Source organism: Rhinatrema bivittatum, chromosome 5 (genome assembly GCF_901001135.1).
Source record: "Rhinatrema bivittatum chromosome 5, aRhiBiv1.1, whole genome shotgun sequence".
NCBI lineage: Eukaryota > Metazoa > Chordata > Amphibia > Gymnophiona > Rhinatrematidae > Rhinatrema > Rhinatrema bivittatum.
Window position 1 is genome coordinate 341047993 of NC_042619.1, and position 14294 is coordinate 341062286.

General features: G+C 46.2%; 1 protein-coding gene across 1 annotated transcript in view; it reads right to left on the reverse strand.

The window, feature by feature from the left end:
• The window catches only part of LOC115092958 (E3 ubiquitin-protein ligase HERC2-like), a 2733734-nt gene that overhangs the window by 1884350 nt on the left and 835090 nt on the right, over positions 1 to 14294 (reverse strand).

A 14294-nucleotide genomic window follows, 5' to 3' on the forward strand; every position in this document is an offset into this window, starting at 1 on the left:
AATGGAAAAAATGTACAAAATATTCTGAACCCATTTACATAAACCCATCACTTGCCATATAAAACATTAGACTTAGTTCAATCTATCATAACAATATCAATTTTGATTTAGCAAATAGATATTTTTCTCAAAAAATAATGAATCACAAATAAAACACACATTACATTTAATAAAAATACAAAAGCATATAATATATACTTTTAGACCAACTTTCAAAAATGTACGCAGCACACTATTTGCATTTCTAAGTGAGTGTGCAGAGATATATACTAGTATTTTATAAACTGTGATCCGGGAGCCTCAAGAACCTTGCCAACTCTTAGACAGAGCTTCAAACGGTCATTTTTCTTTTCAAATCAGAGAAAATGATCTATTTCAAAATAAAATATTTATTAATTTGCACAGCAGAAATCTGAAAACATTCCTGCAATATTGTAAATTATATATATATATATCTTCTTTGTAAAACATCTGACCCAACCTTTCTAACCGCACCTTCAAAACTATCCTAGAACATATTCCTGGTATAAAGTTCACAATATATCTGAAAGAGGAGAAAGCACAGTTTGTTACCTGTAACAGGTGTTTTCCTAGGACAGCAGGATGTTAGTCCTCACATGTGGAGGACATCATCCGATGGAGGCTGACACAGAAAACATTTGTAAAAGTTTCTAGAAGCTTTGACCAGCACACTGAGCATGCCAAGCATGCTGCTATCCACACAAGGTCCCCCTTCGGACTCATAATATAGATGAAAAAATATGAGTGAAAAAATAAAACAAACTGAAAAGAGAACCCGACTCTGTGGGGAGGCGGGTGGGATTTCTGAGAACTAACTTCCTGCTGTCCTAGGAGAATACCTGTTACAGGTAAGCAACTGTGCTTTCTCTTAGGACAAGCAGAATGGTAGTCCTCATATGTGGGCGAGTACCAAGCTCCAGACTATTCCTAGTCACCATAGGGAGCACAGCAACCGAACAAATTGCCAACGGTCATAACAACAACTGTGGCGCCATGGGCTGAAAAGGGACTGTCTGGTTCCCACAGAGCAAGGAATGAAAAGCTGGGTTCAGGACTGGAACAGGCTGCATAGGACAGATTGACCAAGGGCACTTTCCTCATGCCCTACCTTGTCCAAACAGTAATCAACCACAAACGTGTGAAGAGAACTCCAGGTTGCAGCCCGACAAATCTTGGCGATGGGGACTGCATGCAAATGAGCTACCGACACTGGCGGGAAGTGGGAGACCTGCCTGCTGATAGCAAAAGGCAATGCAATCCACCAACCAGTTCGGGAGGATATGCTTACCCAACACCTTTCCCGGTCTGTTGGGATCAAAAGAATGGAAGAGCTGGGTGGACTGTCTGTGGCTTGCTGTACGATCCAGAAAGGAAGCCAAGGCCCGTTTGCAGTCCAAGGTATGAAGGGCTCGGTCCCCTGAGTGCGAATGACGCCTGGGGAAAAGGTGGGTAACACGATAGATTAAAGTGGAAATCTGAAACCACCTTGGGCAGGAACTTTGCATGCATATGCAACACCACACGATACTGGAAGAACTTCGTGTATGGTGGGTAGGTCACCAGAGCTTGAAGCTCACTGACCCTATGAACTGAAGTAATCACTACCAGAACAACACTTTCCAGGTGACAAATTTCAGGTCGCAAGATTGCAGCGGTTCAAAAAGAGGTCACATAAGCCATGCCAGGACAACGATGAGGTCCCAAGCTACGACAGGAGGCCAAAGAGGGGGCTTCAGCTGGAGGAGGCCCCGCATGAACCGGTCTACCAGAGGTTGCATGGAAACCACCGTGCCATCGACATTCCGATGGTATGCACTGACAACACTCAGGTGGACCCTGACCGAGCTGGTCTGAAGCCCAGTCTCGGAGAAGTGCCGCATGTAGTCCAACAGCTGAGGGAGGGGGCAGAAGAAGGAAAACAACTCATGCCTTATACACCAGATGGAAAATCTTTTCCACTTCAAGCTGTAGGACATTTTGGTGGAGGGGTTTCTGGATGCCACCAGGACCTGGGAGATGCAGGCCGAGAACGCCAGATGCTGAAGTTCTATGCACTCAACATCCAGGCCGATGTACAGGGTGCCCTGATTCTTTTTTTTTTTTTTTTTAATTCTTTATTTCTCATTTTCAAAATGTTACAAGTACAGGAACTTTTATACCAAATCAATATCATACTTTACCGTACAATAAAGGAAATAAAAATTTTTCATTTATACAAAGTATGTAATAAAGAAAAGTTTTTTGGAAATACTAGTTCCCCTCGCTAACAATGACATAAAGAAAATTGGAGATCCAATATTTTACTAATAGGACATCTCATACAATTAAACTACAAAAAAAAAAAGGAGGGAGGATTAATGTTTCTAACTAATCATACTAGAGATGGGTTCCTCAGCCAGGTACTGTGCGACTGTCCAACAGTTGTTTCAATTGGGTCGGGTCAAAGAAAATATATTTATTTTCTCCTAATCTCAAAGTGCATTTACACGGGTACCGAATAATCATTTGACCCCCCCATATTCCTAACTGCCTGACTCATATTTAGAAACTCTTTAATGCTTTTTTGTGTATCTTTTGTAAGGTCTGGATAAATCCAGACCTTCTGCCCTAGGTACAGCTTCTCACGATTACAAAAAAACATTTTTAAGATATTATCTCTGTCTAAAGGAAACATGAAAGTTACTAATAAAGTCCCAAAACATTCCACTTGATCCTCCATTGATGTTTCTAGAAATAGTGATAAATCACCTCCAGCAGGTTGATCCGGTGGTGTTTGAAATTGTTGATTCTTTTTCCTTGGTGTCGTAACAAAATATATGTTTGAAATGGGTGGCAATACTTCATTTGGAATTTGCAATATCTCAGTCATATATTTTTTAAACTGTTCTTGAGGAGATAACATTTTAACACTTGGAAAGTTCAAAACTCTCAAGTTAAGATATCTTGATTTATTTTCCAAATTTTCAATTTTCCTTGTGACTATATCTTCAGCTTGAATCATTTTTACCTGGATATCTTTAACAGTCGAGACCTCCTTAGTAATTTCTTGTATCTTTTTCTCATGATCTTTTTTTTGAGATTCAAGTTCCATTATTATATTTTGTGAGGAATTCACAGCAACCACAAGTGTGGAAATAGTTTTTTCAAGCATTACAATTGCAGACCAAATAGAGTCAAGCGTAGTAACTTTTGGCCGGACAAGTTTCTGCACAGACAAGGTCTGACTCACCATTCCTTGCTGACAGACCTCTACAATCCTGATGGACTCATCTGTCGGCGTCTCTCTGCTCCTCTGCAAGCTGACATTACTGCTAGGCCCTGGCGCAGTGTCCTCCGCCATACTCGGGGGGTTTTCTCCTCCCTCCGATCTGGCCTTAGCAGTCGCAGGTATTAAAACCTCGGATTTCTCACCCGAATGATCCTCCAATACCGCTCTCCCTCCGGTACCAGAACCTTGTGGGGGCGTGTAAACAGTCGGGCTTGCTCCTTGGTTAGGAGGAGAGGGACTCTCTAGTTGCCACGGGGACAACGATATTTCGTCCAGGAGAGCCAGCGGACTCCAACCCGGGGCTGGAAACAAAAGTCGGAGCAAAAAAACCCTCGATACGTGGCTGAGAGGAGGTAGGTGTAGAGGGTAAGGAGGAATCCGCTCTCACCTTTCCCTTTCTCTTCATATGGGGCATTATTTCTGAGGCAATAGGGTTTGATCGAGGAGCTCAAAAAACGCCGACCTCTCCCTCCGCGGCCATATTGGATCTCAGGGTGCCCTGATTCTAAGAGACGAGATCGAGTGCCGTCCCCAGCCAGATGGGGGCCCGCACAGACAAGCCCTGCAGAAGCAGGAACCAGACTTAACGTGGCCAGAAGGGCACAACCAGATTCATGGTTCCGGTGGTGAAGACCAAAACTGTAAAGGACTTCAAAGGGGCGTGGGATAAACACTGTGGATCCATAAAGTCTAAAGGATGTGAATGAAGAGTTGGTGGCACACGGGAACGACGGCTACTACCTGGTGATAATACCCTTATTCAATAAACTTACACACGGTTAATGCGACTCCAACATTGCTCTAAGCTTCAGTGGCAATGAAGAAATGTGGAAAAAAGGATTTGCATTCACAAAAAAGCGGGGAGTAGCTTGCTTGTTACGGCGGTTACTACCCCAAACCAAATAAGCCTGATACTTCACTTTCTGCTTCAACGGCAGGGGAGAAAGTTTGACACTTCACGCATATCCAGCATAGCCCTCTGCTTCAATGGCAGGGGAGCAAGACTGATACTTCACCTTCAATGCAAAGCCAGCATAGCTCTCTGCTTCAACGGCAGGGGAGCAAGACTGATACTTCACTTTCAATGCATAGCCAGCATGGCTCTTTGCTTCAACGGCAGGGAGGGGATGAAGAAAGGTGGATCTATATTCAGGCAACAACCAACAAGGACTGAATTACATAGTCCGGATAAACAGATAAGCATGTAGGAACTACTTAGATGTAGTTCCTACACTGCTCTCTACGAGGGTGGAAGGGAAATAGAATAAAAAAGGTTACTAAGAGCCAAGAGAAACAGATAAGTATGTGAGAGAAAAAAAAGTGTGAAAGCTTGCTGGGCAGACTGGATGGGCCGTTTGGTCTTCTTCTGCCATCATTTCTTTATTTCTATGTATATAATTTTCAGCAACGTCTTCAGCAGGAGCGGCAGAGGGGGGTACGCATATAGCAGGCCTCTGTCCCACTGGAGGGAGATGGCATCGCAGGCCGGATGTCTGTCGTCCATCAACAGGGAGCAGAACTTGCACACCTTGTAGTTGTGAGAGGAGGTGAAGAGCTCCACATTTGGCATGCCCTAGCGGCGAAACAGCTCGGCCACCACCCCCAGGTGGAGGGACCACTCATGGGGTTGAAAGGATCGGTTTAAGTGACTCACCAGGACATTCAGATGATCCGGCAGGTATGTGGCATGCAGACACATCCCCTGTGAGAGGGCCCTAGTCCACACTTGCATTGCCTCCAGGCACAGCAGGAATGAGCCCTCTGCCTCCCTGCTTGTTGATGTATTACATCACAACTTGGTTGTCCGTCTGAATTAGGACTTCCTTGGATGACAACTGGTCCCTGACCAGTACCTGATTGCCCATAGCTCCAGGAAGTTTGTCTGTCAGCAGGCTTCGGAGGCAGTCCAGAGACCCTGCATATGGATACCATTCACATGGGTCCTCCAGCCCTGAGGGGAAGAATCAATGTTGAGAATCGCCTGGGGCAGAGAGGCTTGGAAGGCAAGTACCTTTTCCAGGTTAGAAAGATCTTCCCACCAGGATAGGGACACTTGCAGAGAATACGTGATTGCAACAGGGGCCTCGAGATCCTGGGAAGCCTGTCACCACTGGGACCTCAAGGTCCATTGGACCCTCCTCATGCAGAGGCAAGCTAGACGGGTCACATGGACAGAGGACAGAGACTTTGTCTCCTGGCTTAAACTGAGGTGCAGGGCAGAGTTGCATGTCAGCTTCCTTCTTGTATCTTTTTTAGCCTTGAGGAGGAGCTGGTGAATTCTTTTCCAGAGTTCCCCAAGCTTCTGGGCAGTGTTTATTGCCACCAGACAAGGGGTTGTTAGTGGGAGTGGAACAGGAATCCTTGTGTGCTGTCTGCAAATAATGGTAAATGCTAAGGATCCTGCTGATTCTTCTCCATGATTATTATTGGCAGAGCTCAGCCCATGGTAGCAGGGAGGCCCAGTCATCCTGCCTTTCATTGACTTAGGCCCTAAGGAAAGCCTTCAGGATCTGATTGATTCATTTTGTTTGCCCATTGGACTTGGGATGGTAGGCAGATGAGAAGTCAAGGGTGATATTGAATTTCTGGCACAGGTTTCTCCACAACTTAGATGTAAATTGGACGCCTCTGTCACTGACTATTTGTTCCGGTAGTCTGTGAAAGCAGAAAACATTTTGAAAGAAGTGACGAGAGTTCAGTAGCTGTCAGCAGGCCTGGAAGTGGTACGAAATGCACTATTTTAGAAAAGCAGTATACTATGACCTAGGTTACTGTATAACCCTCAGTAGGAGGAAGGTCCATCATAAAGTCTATTACTATATGAAACCATGGTCTTTCCAGAGAAGTCCCAAAGGACGCAAGTGAGATGGCTTGTTGGCGACACAGTTAGGGCAAGATTCAACATCCTTAGAAACTTAAGGCTACCAATAGTGCCAGGATAGCAATTTTAAAGTCTTGCAAATGCCCAGTTGTCCAGCCAGACTACAGTTGTGGACCCAATAGAGCACTTTCTCCCTGCAGTGTTTGGGAACAACCATTTTCCCAGTTTGTACAGTAACAGGGGCGATGGCAAGGATCTTCGCCAGGTTGATGATGTACTCTGGCATTTCTTGGGTATCCATTGGCTCAAAGGAGTGAGAGAGGGCATGTACACCGATATTTCTCCACTGGTCTGTATGTTAACTGAAAGTCAAAGCGGCTGAAAAAGAATGACCACCTTGCCTGCTGAGGATCTGATCATTGAGCCTTTTGGAGGTATACAAGTTTTTATAGTCTGTGATTATGGTGATGGGATGTAAATCCCCTTCCAAAAGTTGTATCCCATTCCTTCAAGTCAAGCTTTCATGCCAGAAGCTCTCAATATCTGACTGTATAATTCTTCTCAATTTGTGTGAACTTCTTAGAGAAGCCTCAGCATGCGGTCATTTTCCCTTTGGCATTTGTCTGACAAAGCACTGCCCCAGACCCCAATGGATGAGGTTTCTACCTCCAAGGAGAAGAGCTTCTGGGGGTCATGGTATTTAAACCATAATTAGGAATGCAGATTTAAGTTGTATGAATCCTGGAGCTGCCTCTTCAGGTCAGTTTCAAATATCAGAGTCCTTCTTGGTGAAGGCATGAGGGGATCTTCTAAATTTATTTATTTTATTTATTTAACATTTCTTTTATACCGATATCCGTTCGCACATCGTATCGGTTCACAGTGAACAAAAAACCATTGGGCAGTGCCCGTACATATAACAGATAACATAATATAATATGATGAACTAGGCAACATATAAATAATTTATGGGAGGAGCCCTTACATATAACAGGAGCCCTTACATATATAAAGAGGAGTAATTGGGGATGAACTGGCGCTAGTAATTAGTGAACCCCAAAAATCATTGGAGGGCCCTGAAACCCACTGGTTGGAGACAGTTCTGGTTAGTGGCAAGCTTGTCAGAGTCCATTCTGAGACACTGGCTAGATATGATTTACCCTAGGAAGGGTAATTCAATTTGCTCGAATGAGCATTTTTCTAGTTTGGCATACGGGCAGATCTTTCTTGGTAATTTCAGGACTGTTTTAACATGCTCTTGGTGTTGAATGAGGGAATGAGAATAAACGAGGACACAGTATTGTAAAAGGTCCATAAAGATTTCATTGCCAAATGTTAAAACACCAACAGGGCATTACAGAGTCCAAATGGCATAACAAGGTACTCATATGGCTCATCCCGGGTGTTGAAAGTGGTTTTCCTCTCCTGTCCCCCCACAGATCCAGATCAAATTGTACACCCCTCGGAGATACAGTTTGCTGAAGATGGTGGCTCCCTGGAGCCTAACAAACAATTCCAAAATGAAGGATAGACGTACCTGTTTCTCATAGTAATAGAACTGAGAACACGATAGTCAATGAATGGTCATAGGGACCCAAACTTTTTTCCCACAAAGAAAAATCTCAGGGTTGTGGACGGTCAAATGAACCCACATTTCTGGTTCTCCTTTATATAGTTAGACATGGCCTGTGTCTCTGGGACAGAGACAGGGTAGACTCAGCCATGAGAAGGTACCTTGCAAGGAAGGAGCTGGAGGAGACAGTTGTAAGCCCTATGGAGTTGGTAGCATCTCTGCTTGCTTTTGTTTTTTTTTAAACTAAAGATGTTGAGATATTCTTGTTGAAGTCCAGGCAGCACTAGCAGTGTAATCAGGGTGAATGTCAGCAGTAGCAACATTTTTTGCAGGCACTTCTGGAAGCAGAGGCCCCCAGTGAGTGATCTCAGTCAATGTCTAGTCGACCCTAGGATTATGCTTCTTGAGCCAAGGCAGTCCCAAAATAATGGGATTCATTGATATAGGCACAACAAAAAAGGAAATTTCATTCCACTTGAAAGGCTGCTGTCTACAGAGTCAAAGGCTCAGTTTCCATCTCTAATCTGATAGGTAGTGGTTCCCCATATCCAGGAGATCATGACAGAAGGAACCACAGGGACAACTGGAAGGTTATATTTGTGCATCAGGCCTTCTTCAGTAAAGTTCCTGGCTGCTCCAGAATCCAAAAATGTCTCGGTGGAGATCTTCAGGGTATCAGCTTTCAGTAAGATTGGAACCAGCATTTGCAGGAAGTGAGACAGACAAGAACAACCTAGGGCTGCCTCCCCGACCAGCCCTAGGCTCGGAAGTTTCCCGACTTCTCTGGGCACAGCATGGCATAGTGCCCTGATCCAGAGCAGTACAGACAGTGGTTGAGGCATTTGCATCTCTGCTTTTCTTCCTTAGAGAGTTTGGCTCTTCTGAGATTCCTCCATGGCTGGGGGTGGCATGGACTCTCAGCGAGAAGTCAAAAGCAATCCCTGAAATCGAAGGGCAGTTTCAGATGTCTACGATAGGCATCCTTCTCCCAGGTTCGTTCCTGGAACCTTAAGTTGATTTTGATACAGAGAGCAACGAGTTTGTCCAAGCCAGTAGGTGCGTCCCTCCCAGCCAAATTTTTAACATAGTCAGTAAGCCCCTGCCAGAAGATAGCCACCAGGCTTGCTTGGTTTCACTGAAATTTGGATGTGAGGCTCTTGATCCAGATGGCGTATTCACTTAGTTTTACTACCTGCTGAATGTGACGCAGGTCCATGGACGAGATATGTCCAGGCTCATCAAAAACCATGAAGAACTGGTTTAAGAACTCCTCCAGCTTCCCCATTAGGGGTTCATTCCTCTCCCACATGGAAGAGGCCCAGTTCAGGGTTGGTCCATAAGGTAGTGATAGGATAAATGTCACCCTGGTATGACCGTTAGGGAAACAGGCTGCTTGCAGCTCAAAATGTACCAAGCACTGGTTAATGAAGCTGCAGCATGCCTTATGGTCACCACTGTACCTGGGCAGGGTTGCTAGATGTGGAACGGAAACCAGCATGTCAACAGTCACTGGAAGAGGCAGTACTGGCGAGGCCATCAGTGGGACGTGGGCCTGCAGGCAAATCGGGAATCTGCATCGGTTGGTCTTGCTGCTACAGCACCATGACAACTAGTCCATAAGTGGCCTGGGGCAAGGGCAAGTATGCTGAATTCATGGCATCAGCAATCTGACACAGAGTGAGTGTCCTTGGGTTATGGCGCAGTTGGTACTGCCCAGCATCTAGACATGGCTGGAACCAAGTCAAAAGCAGGCAGTCATGTGCAGGCTAGGACCTATACCAGCTTCTTCCCCTGCAGGTTAAGCCCTTGGGTTCTGAGGCCAGAGGACTTAGGCAAATTCTCACAGCAGAAAAGCAGTCCAAGATTCAAGGCAGGCAGTGGTCAGAGGTGTCAAAATACAGACAAGGGTTGAGGTTGGCAACGATCAGGCAGAGCCAGTATCCAAACAAAGATCAAGGAAAGAGGCAATCAAGTAAAGTTTGCATTTAGGCGAATGTTCAGGCAACAAAAGAACATTTCAAGAGGGAGAGAAGGACAGAGACAAGGACAAGAAAGGACAGAAGCAAGGCAGGGAACTGGAACAAATCAGGAGAGAGGAAGGGCAGAGATAATGCAAGGAGGGAAGACAAGCAGGAACTGGAGGAGATAGGAGCATGGCAGGCAATACAGGAATGAGGCAGGAGCAAGTAGCAACACTGAAAAAGCAGGAGGATCTGTTAGTGAGGTGAAAAATCATGGCTCTGGCAGTCCTTTAATACCCCGGCATTGTAATCTCATCCATGGGTGCTATGGGGCTATTTCCCACCCTGGGCACTTTAAGAATGAAAGCTGAGTGCATTCACAGAGGAGGCTGTGGCAGAGGCAGAGTCGGGGGCTGTAGGAGACCTCATCCCAGGGCCAGGCCTAGATGGAGGTAAACAGCCGCCAACCACAGGTTGGGCACTGTGGTCAGCTTAATGTTATGCTTTTTCATGGGTAAGATTATTGGTTTGTTGGTAGTAATGTTCTGATATAGCAGGATTACTCTATAGGTTCTTAATCTAATTTAGCAAATGTTTTATTGTTTCACAATCTGATAATAGATGGAGTTTGTGTTGCAGTTACTGATATGACATAGAATTTGAATATTATTTTTCTATGGTGAGTAGTAAATTTGTGAATTGTCCAATTATGTGTGTTACAAGATTGCTCTTGGTGGGGAAGATTATAATGATTGCTGAGTTTATTTTAGAGCCTTATTACTCACCTTATCACTCTAATGCCCAAAAGTGATTTACAAAATCTTATGGAGGGGGGGGGGGGGGGGGAAGCTATTAGGGGAAAAGGTTTATCTTTGTTGATCCTGATCATCTTATTTATTTTCTTAGAATTAAACTCAGTAAGATCATCTCACATCATTCCATTTAAGAAATGGGACTCAAGTTAAAAACACAGAAACATATTAAGAACTGGTCTATTATGCTTGCTGGATTACGTTAAGTAATATTTTCTGTAGTTTTGCCTACTAGGTTCTCTTGTTAGTGTCTTAAATGTTCTAATGTATAAAATTATAAACTGGATTATGTTCTTCTTCTTGTTAAGTCTTACGTAATTTGATGAATTTCTGTTGCATGGTATGGATATCATGTAATTGTAAAAGCATATAAAAATAAAAATTAAACAAAGGCATTAAAATGGGTAAAACAGAGGAGCGAACTGGGAGGGAACTTCGTAAACCTCCTACCTACCCTTTTCCTCTATCCGCCCTGACCCCTAATACCCCTCTAACTTTTTTTTTTGTTTGCATACTTACCCACTCTACCGCGCAACAGCAGGTCGCGTGTGCTGGTCCGATAACAGTGCGCGCTTCAGCAGGACAGCGCCCCGCCCCCACCTAGACCCCTTCACGGCCCTTTTTTGTAAAGCCAGTCTTCGGTGCATACCGGGAGATACGCATGAGGCTGCGGCCCTTTCAAAATGTGCACAATGTGCGTGCATATCTCCCAGTTTTAATGTGCGCTGGCCTTTGAACATTAGGCTGTTTGCACATAAGCTCACCCAAACAAGATATGCCCTCAATAAAGCAGGTGTAACTTTGTGTGGGTGGGTTTGTGTGCGTACTTGGGCATATGCATTTTCAAAGCAAAATTTTGCACACAAGTTCACCTAGAACACTTGGGGTAAAGTCTGCATATGTACAAACATTACCTACCACACACATTTATAAAATTACACTCCCTCTGTCTTACTAGTTATAATACCCCCTTTTACTTTGCAAAACAAATTTCTCTGAAATTCACCTTCCTACTTGATAAACACATATCTATATAAATAAATGTTAAATAGTTTGTACGTCGTCGCTAATCTCGCCAACCGCTTAACCGAATGCGTTCAAATTTGCACACAACATTCACTTCCCATACGGGAAGGATCTTATACACTTATATTACATATAGGTCACACCTGTGACAGGTAATACAAGTTTAAAAATTGCTTACACAAAACAGTGACATCTGGTGGCCGTCAGCGCAAGCGCAACCTCTTACACCGTTCACACACACTCACACCCCACCCCCACACAGGGCTATTGTCTTTCATTCACACTCCCTCATAACACACAGAAATCCACACTCATCACACCACACATCCCACCCACACGCCTGCCAATGTCACTTACTTCACCCACCCTCCCAAAACACACCAAAACACGAATTCCTGGCTGCTACATTGGGAAGCCATGCATTTCACACACCCTCCGATTTTAAATTAAAGTACCCTCTTCCACCCACCCACGCACTGCACTCCGATCACACTACACCTGAAACAAGTCCGTGCTTCTCCGCCGGCACCACAGGAACGGTCCGGGACACATCGCATTCAGTAGGGCCGTCGGATGCCAGCAACAAAAATGGCGCCGGCGGACCTTGCCCTTACTATGCTATACGGAGACAACAATGACGTCGGTACACCATGTGACAAGCAGATCGATCCAGTAAAGTGCGGCCGCGTTTACCCCGCTCCTAACTCACGTTCTACTCACTTTCCGGCCGCGTTAGCCCTTCCTGCGATATACTATCCCCTTTAACCTACTCCTACCGCGTCCTAAAATCCCCGGGCAACCCCTTCCGCACGCGGCATGTATATTGCATGCAAACGATCGAATTAGCTATTCCCTACCATCCAGTAACGCGCGCACCGACTATCCCTTTTTTACCCTGCCGTTTTGCCGCGCGTTTAACCTGCTAACTTACCGCCTACCCCTACCCCTGCGTTAGAGGCAGGGGTAAGGGTAGGCGGCAAACTTTCCCCCAGCCCCCGCTCTCCTGCCCTGGCCGCGTCCATGGGTGCTGGTCTCCGGGGCAGCCCCAGTCCTCTCCCCTCCTCCCGAAGCAACAAAAGCAAAAAAAATTGAAAAAAAAAAAAAGATGCAAGAGAGAGAGGGGAGAGAGGACGAGCAATCCTACGCTCGGGATGGCCAGTCCCTCACCCCTCCTCCCGAGGCAAGGCGCGAAAAGCAGCCTTGCTCCGGGAGGAGGGGAGAGAGGACTGGCAGTGTGAAGTGACCAAGCGACTTACTTTTTTTTGCAGCCCTCCGGAGGAGACGGCCATCAGCAGAAACGGATCGCGGCTCCCCTCCCCTGCCTCCCGGCGAAGACGGACGCCTGCATGGGGGAAAGCGGCCCTCTGTGTGCAATTGGCCGCTCAAGACGTGACGTTACATGCCGTGACGCCAAACGTTGTGACGTCACGTCTTGAGCGGCCAATTGCACGCACAGGGGTCGCTTTCCCCCGTGCAGGCGTCCATCTTCGCCGGGAGCAGCGATCCGTTTCTGCTGATGGCCGTCTCCTCCGGAGGGCTGCAAAAAAAAAGTAAGTCGCTTGGTCACTTCACACTGCCAGTCCTCTCTCCCCTCCTCCCGGAGCAAGGCTGCTTTTCGCACCTTGCCTCGGGAGGAGGGGAGAGGGACTGGCCATCCCGAGCGTAGGATTGCCCGTCCTCTCTCCCCTCGCTCTTGCTACTTTTTTTTCGCTTTACACTGCAAAAAAAAGTAAGTCGCTTGGTCGCTTCACACTGCCAGTCCTGTCTCCCCTCCTCCCGGAGCAAGGCTGCTTTTGCGCCTTGCTTCGGGAGGAGGGGAGAGGGCTGACGACAATCCCCCGCCCGCCGGCTCCCGCCTTGATGACAGCCCGCCAGCTACCGCCTCGATGAACTCACTCCCGCCTCGAACGCGCGCCCACCGGGCGCCCACCGGCTCCCACCAGTAAGTTAACTTTTTTTACACTTTTGTTTTTTACACTTTTGTTTTAATTTTCGCCTGTGCCTTGCTTCAGGAAGGGGGGGGGGGGAGGGGGGAACCATCCACTTCCTGGTACCTGTTATTTCAAATGTCAGTTGAAATGACAGGTACCAGCGCACCCAATATACTGTATAGGCGCTGTAGCGCCTATACAGTACAGTACCTACGCTACACAGCCCCCGAGAGGGGGGCTGTAGCGTAGGTTACTCTATTTCGCCGGGTGGGGAGGGGGGGGGCAGGAAGGTGTGCTTGCATATTTAAACTATTCTTTGCTGGTGCTGTTCATTTGGGGTACAAAAAAAAAACAACACACAAACTGTAACCTTTACTGCTCTGTTCTGTTTTTTCAACTTAACCAGGCTCAGCCACAGCAACGCGTGAACCGATTGCTTTCAAATTTGGACACAAGCTTCACCTCACATACGGCAAGGTTGTTCTACACTTACGTTATATATATGTCACACCGGGGGCTGGTAAAAAAGTTTTAAAATTTGGTTCCACAAAACATCGACATCTGCTGGATGTAAGCGCAAGGTCTTACACCTTGCACAAACGCTCACACCCCACACACACGTGACCAATGTTTGGGATTCACACACCCTCCGACCAGACACAAATCCACCCTCCTCACACACCCCCGCACACATGCCAATTGTACTTACTTCACACACCCTCCCAAAACACACAAAAACCCACAAAATTCCAGCATGCTACATCAGGAGGCCACTCACATGCCACATGTTTGTTATTCCCACACCCTACGAACTCACACAAAAACACCCTCCTCACACCCATGACTTTTCCACTTACTGACTACACCCTCAGAATGCACGC